We start from the raw sequence: 7,179 nt of genomic DNA, 5'->3' as shown, positions 1-7,179 counted from the left end.
TCAGAGCATCATGCATGGAGTGTGTATATTCTCCCCATGTCTGCATGGGTTTCCTCTGGACACTTCAGCGTCCACTGAACCTCCCCCCCCCCCCCCCCCCCCCAAAAAAAAAAGCTAAATTAAGAGAGCTTAAATAGGCTTCACCCTAAAAATTGTCCCTAAACTTTGATGGACACATGACTATGGTATGGATTAAGTTGCGAGCACCTCCAGGGACAATCAGGGCCCTTTTCCACTAGCAATCGCAAATCCCAAACGCCAGCGATTTTTCATTAATTCTGTTATGCGATTGCGATTTTCATTTGCATTGCATTATCATTGTGAGAATCGCTCCAGAAAGCAATTGTGATTTCCAAATCGAATCACTGTAGTGGAAAATACTTTTCGTTATTTCTATGATAAAGTAACAACCCTAGCGATTTAAAAATCACTAGCTATTTGCGATTCAGCAATCGCTCTAGTGGAAAAGGGCCCTCAGTGACATGGCTATGTACTCTGTAAAGTGCTGCAGAAGATGTCAGTACTGTATAATACTTTTTTTTTATATTTACAATATAAAGTGTCAACATCTTTCACAGCACTTGTAGAGTATATTGCAGGGGTCCCCAAATGTTTTGGGTCAAGGCCCAGATCAACATACTTCAGACTGCTGGGGGGCCGAAGTATACATAAAATGATGTAGAAGTCATTGAGGGCCAGACAGGGAAGCATACCCAGGTCAATTACAGTGTCACCTGATGTGGAATTTGATTGGAAACCAGCAAATTACTGCTTTCTGGCTTCCATGTGGATGGGTGGTGCCAGCACTGCTATTCTATACAGTATGTGGATCTCCAATATTTAAAGATGTAACTGACCGCATCTATAAGTAATAGATTTTGTGTGGGGGGGGGGGGCCGGTAAAAAAAAAAAAAGCCTTGGGAGGCCCACATTCAGCCCGCGGGCCTTAGTTTGAGGACCACTGGTATATTGGCTTGTCACTTAGCTGTCCCTCAGAGGGGCTCATAATCTAACCCCTACCATAGTCATATGTCTATGTCATGTATCATAAATCATTTTTTTCTGTATGTTTTTGGGATGTGGTAGGAAACCAGAGTGCCCAGAGGAAACTCACACAGACACAGTGAGCAAACTTAACTCCATGCAGATAGTTCCCTGGTAGGACATTAACGCCAATGTGTCCTAATGTGCCTTCCCACTCCTCTGCCCTCAGTACAGCGCTGGCACCCCCACTGCCTTCGGAAGTCTTCAGGAGCAGTCCTCCCAAAGACAGACGGCTCCATACTGCGCATGCACGATAGAGGTAACCTGCGCAGTATGGAGTGGCCTGTCTTCAGGAGTACTCAGGCTCCCGAAGACCTTCCGGACTCGCCTTTGCCAGCGAAAGGAGCAGTATTTAACCAAGTCAAATACTGCTCCCAGGGACAGAATCAGAAAACTTTATTCGCCAAGTGCGACCGTGTCACACCCGGAATTGCTTGTGGTTACATGGCAGAGACAAAGAGAGTAGAGAACAGACAGTACATGCAAGCATCAAAACATACAAACATAGTGGGGATAACATTGCACTAAAACGGGGCATAGGTTTTTTTTTTTGACCATGTCCTTAGGGGTTCGCATATGGGAGGGTGAGTGAGTTCAAGAGAAGGACCGCCTGAGGGAAGAAAGAATTCCTGTGCCTTGTGGTTTTGGTGAGACAAGTCCTGAGGCGGCTGCCAGAGGGGAAGCGGTTGAAGTAGCGCCAACCGGGATGTGAGGGGTCGTTCAGTATCTTATACGCCCTTCCCCACAAACGGTTGGTGTGTAGGAGGTCCAGGGGTGGCAGAGGTGACCCAATGATCCTCTCCGCAGTGTTGATGACTCTTTGAAGTTTCATCCGGTCACCTGCGGTAGCGCCTGCGTACCAGACGACAATGGAGGAGCAGAGGATGGACTCAATAGTGGCGGTGTAAAAACAGGTCAACAATTCCCGTGGCATGCTGAACTTCCTCAGCTGTCTCAGAAAGAACAATCTCTGCTGAGCCTTCCTCTGGATTAAACAGCGCAGCACAACGAGATTGAGAAGGCTCATTAGCCTTCCCTCTCCTTAGGCATCTAGTTTTTTTTTTTTATGCAACGGTTCCCATTGGCTTTAGGACTAAAGCGGACATTGTGAGCTCCTCTGAGGGCTGGTGCACACCAGAGCGGTTCTGAAGTTTTATTTTTTTTTTTTTAAACCGCTTGCAGGGGGAAGCCCACTTGGCTAATGAAAGTGAATGGGATGGTGCACACTAGAGCAATTCCTTTTTTTTTCCTCCCCAAACGCAAACTCGGGGCTGCAGCATATTTTTTTTGGACTTCTGAGGCGTTTCTGCCTTCAATATTAACCTCCCTGGCGGTAAGCCCGAGCTAAGGTCGGGCTATGCCGCCGGGAGGCACCGCTCAGGCCCCGCTGGGTCGATTTGCATAATTTTTTTTTGTTTCACACAGCTAGCACTTTGCTAGCTGCGTGTAACCTCCGATCGCCCCCCGCTACCCGCCGCTGACGCGCCCCCCCCCCAGACCCCGTGCGCTGCCTGGCCAATGAGTGCCAGGCAGCGCTGTGGGGTGGATCGGATTCGGAGATCGGAGGGGCTGGGGGGATGCCGCTGAGCAGCGGCTAGCATGTAGCGAGATGTTGTCTCGCTACATGAAATTTTTTTTTTTTTTTTTTTTAAACGTATTTGCTGCCCCCTGGCAGATTTTAACAAACCGCCAGTGAGGTTAAGAAAAAGGAAAACGCAAGACGCTCTGAAAACGCTAGATCAGAGAGGTTTTCCAGGCGTTTTTGTTACAGTAGCTGTTCAGTAACAGCTTTACTGTAACAATATTTGTAATCTGTTACACAAAACACTCCAGAAAACCTCTCTAAACATGCCTAGAATCGCTCTAAAAACCTGCTTCAAAAACCTCTAGCGTTTTGTGGATGTTAGCGGTTTTGGTGTGCACTGGCCCTGAGTCAGTCACATGACTATTTGCTCTGTAACTGAAGTGTTGCAGAATTTGCCTACATAATATGGTAAAGGTAGCCATACACTGGTCGATTTGCCATTAGATCGACCAGCTGACAGATCCCTATCTGATCGAATCTGATCAGAGAGGGATCGTATGGCTGCCTTTACTGCAAACAGATTGTGAATCGTTTTCATTTCAGCCTGAAACCGATCACAATCTGTTGAGCTACTCCTGCTGCCTGTCTCCCCCCCCCCACCCCCCCGTATACATTACCTGATGCTGGCTCCCGGGCATCTTCTCCGCGCTGCACAGCTCTGTTCCGGCTCCATCCCGGCGCTTCCTGTGTCACTCCATAACCAGGAAGTTCAAATAGAGCGCCCTCTATTTGAACTTCCTGGTCACGGAGTGACACAGGAAGCGCCGGGATGGAGCCGGAACAGAGCCGTGCAGCGCAGAGAAGATGTCCGGGAGCCAGCTTCAGGTAATGTATACCTGATCGGCCGCCGATAGCGACACGCTTCCTACCCGCGGGCGATCGAGGGTAATTTTCCGCACAGCGCGATCGGTGGACCGATCCGATTTCGGGAGGAAATCAGATCGGCGGGTGCGTTTACCGCGAACGATTGGCAGCAGATTCGATCCCAGGATCGAATCTGCTGTCGAAACGGCCGCGAATCTGGCCAGTGTATGGCCATCTTAAGAGACTATGAGAGGGATTAGATTGTGAGCTCCTCTGAGCCAGTGCTTAATGCATAATCGTAATAAAGACATCAAGGAAGGGTTCACACTAATTTATCAGCAGTTTTCCAAGGATGATTTTTCACTCGCATTAGACACATCACCCGAAGTCAGCTAACAGTTGACTGTGGGCAATAGTAATCACGCTCGTTATGCGATATTATGCAGCTCCGCTCTCAGCAACCGGCCCAGGATCCCTCCTGGTGCAGACGACAGAGGTAGTCTCTAGTGCGCCTGCGTGAACAACAGTCAAGCCCATGTTGTCCACAGTGTACTGTTCAAAACAACGCAGAGAACATGGACTTGATTGACAGTGCCGCTCACGGAGGTGCACAAGGTCACTGGGAGGGACCCCAGGCCAGAGGCTGAGAGCAGAGGTGTGGCGTGGGACGTCAGCTGCAAGGGGCTGGAGGAAGTCCTGGGTAAGTAGTGAGGGACAGGGTTGCCTGATGACTCCTTTAACCTCCCTGGCAGTCTTTTAAAAACTGCCAGGGGGCAGCACAGTACTTTTTTTTAAAAATCATGTAGCTAGCCTAGCGCTAGCTACACGATAGCCGCTGTGCACCCTTTCCTCCGGCGATCAGAGCGAACAGGAAAACCCGTTCAGAGCGGGATTTCCTGTTTGGCTTACCCCATTGCCATGGCGACGATCAGGACTACATCATCCACATAATGGCGTCGGAGGCAGTCCCATAGTGCAGCCTGGCGGTGATTGGCCAGGCTGCGCAAGGGGTCTGGGGCTCTCTAACGCAGCGGGTAGCGGCGAATCAGGAAAAACACGCAGCTAGCAAAGTGCTAGCTGCGTGTAACAAAGTAAAAAGTGAGCAAATCAACCCACAAGGGCTTGAGCTATCCACCGCAGCAGCTTAGCACAAGCTCAGCTCAGGCATACCGCTGATGAGGTTAAGGCACCTTTCCAACAGCTGAAGGCAGTGAATTCACCACCTGTCAGTTGCTCCCATGCACCAACTAAGCACTTGTTAGCATTTGGTACCAGCAGACTACTGGAAGCCCCTATGGAGTCACATCTGAATGCAGCCATTCTTAGACAACAGGTTTCAGTTTTCTGGAAGCAGTCTGGTTGTGGGCCTTGAGCAGAAGCGTAACTACATGAAGTTGCAGGGGACCCATAGCTATAAGGAAGTCCCTAAACTACTACTCCACTCCGTCTGCTAAATCGGTCCATTCTTCAGATCAGAAATTTGTGGCTTCACTTGCTATGGATGTGAAGATCCTGATGTCCACACTTGTTTTATGACCTTTGTGAGGTGGGACCCCCCGGCTGGGAGGGGGACCCAGGGCCGGATTTGTGCTTTTTGCCGCCCTAGGCCGACTATCACCAGCCGCCCCTGCCCCCCCTCCCTCCCCCCACCGACCAACAGCACCCCTCACACACGCACATTATGCACCTTTTCATCAGATTACATAATTTAATAACCACTATGCCCCTAGATAACAAAATACGTAGTTATTAAGAAGTGTACCAGAGCTCAGTAAAAGGCAAAAATGTGTATATATACCTGGGGCTTCCTCCAGCTCCATACGCTCCAATCGGTCCCACGCCGCTGTCCTCGACCTTCTGCAGCGCTGGTACCGGGTCCCTGCATTCCGTGAGTCTGAGCTAGTCTCACGTAAGAGAAGTTCGCCCTTTACGTATCTCTCCGGCAACTGCTGGAGAGATACGCGAAGAGCGCACATCTCCTGCATAGACTGGAGCCGACTGACGGTAGAGCGGGGAACCAGTGCCGGCGCTGCAGAAGGTCGAGGACAATGGCGTGGGATCGATTGGAGCGTATGGGGCCTGGAGGAAGCCCCAGGTATGTATACACTTTTGCCTTTTACTGAGCTCTGAGTCCCTTTAAGTAGCCATGGCTACAGGATGATTAGGATGCCCTGACCTGTGTAATAGAGTAAAAAGCTAAAGGCCCGTATCCACTACACTATTTTTCCGACAACTGGCAATTTTTTTGAGCGACAAGTGATCATTTTGGTATCACGACATTGGTGCAGTTGCACGATTACATAAACGTTTGAGATGCGCAGCGACAATGTCTGTCACGGAGGATCAGATCTTTAAGCTTCAACAACTCCTGCGCAAAGTACAAAGATCTATTGAATTCTTGTTCGTGTGCCGTTGTCGCATGTACCAGCCAGCAGGAAGATGGATTGGAGAATGCTCGTGGACGTCTTTGTGAGCCATCTTCCTACGTAGTTAGGTGAGTATTCAGCTTAAGATCAGCAGTGGAAGGGTTACAAGACAAGGAGGGATGCAGCTGGTGGGAGCAGAGATAAGAGCAGCAGAGATCAAAGCTGGTCAGTGAGAAAATGACAAGAGGGGAGGAAGAGGGGGCCGTTTACCTGGCATACCACTGGTGTCTGCAGGATGTCACTTGTCCCTGTATTAGTGTGCTTCAGAGAGGGAAAGGCAGACTGCAGCTGTTGCCGACAACCAGAGATGCGAGCCTGGGAGTGAGAGGGTGGCTGGAGCTTCTGCACAGCCCACTACATGATAGACTGTCATGCAGCTAGCTACAGTCTGAATCTGGTGCCGGGGAAAAGGGGGCGGCCACTCACGGAGACAGCACCAATATGCCCTAATTGTGTGTACAAGCACACTGAAAATATGCAGGCACATTTGCCATGACTCACCTGATCACCTTATGCTGTATGATGATAGCAGCTTCCCTGGGTCTGCTGCCCTGCTCGCTGGCGGCTTTCCGTTTCCTTCTCTCCCGCATCTTGGTGTATTAACTGGTGCTGTTACTGCCGGCTTACTCCCTGCTTTCACCTCCACTTCTCTGCCTTTAATTAAGACCCAAACTTCCCCTTGCTCGCTGCCCGGGCTTTCCTCTCTCAGACCTGCACCAATCAGCGTGGCCCCCAGTGATGAGTCAGGCGAGTGGTGACCAATGAGGGCGCTGCATACTTCACATAAAGAAAGTGTGAAGTATACAGTGCTGTGATTGGTCATCACTCGCCTGACTCATCACTGGGGGCCACACTGGTTGCTGCAGGTCTTGTAGCGGCAGCGGAGTAAGGGAAAGTTGCATCTCACACATAGACAGACAAGCGGGGGTGAAAGTGGGGAGCAAGCGGGCAGTAACGGTACATAGCTAGGTTGCATAACAGGCGCCCCAACTGCCCCTTCCGCCCTAGGCCTCTGCCTAGGAGGCCTTTCCACAAATCCGGCCCTGGGGGGACCATGGGTAAGCAAGGAAGAGGGTGTGAACATTGAAGTGCTAATGATTTGTAGATATGCCCCTGACCAGTAGTTTGACACTTATGGTCAGGTCTAGAACTCATGGAGAAGCATGTGATCAGTTTGGTCAGGCGATAGATAAGCAAGTCTGACTTGCTAGTCATGCTCATGTGCTAAAGCATTCTGTGATCACAGCAAATCAGGTGATCACACAAATGCCACGCTTCTCCAAGACAGGATGTCAGCATTTGACATTTGCGGTATAAATG

Source organism: Hyperolius riggenbachi, chromosome 8 (genome assembly GCF_040937935.1).
Source record: "Hyperolius riggenbachi isolate aHypRig1 chromosome 8, aHypRig1.pri, whole genome shotgun sequence".
Classification (NCBI taxonomy): Eukaryota; Metazoa; Chordata; class Amphibia; order Anura; family Hyperoliidae; genus Hyperolius; species Hyperolius riggenbachi.
Note: the sequence above shows the minus strand (reverse complement) of the source record.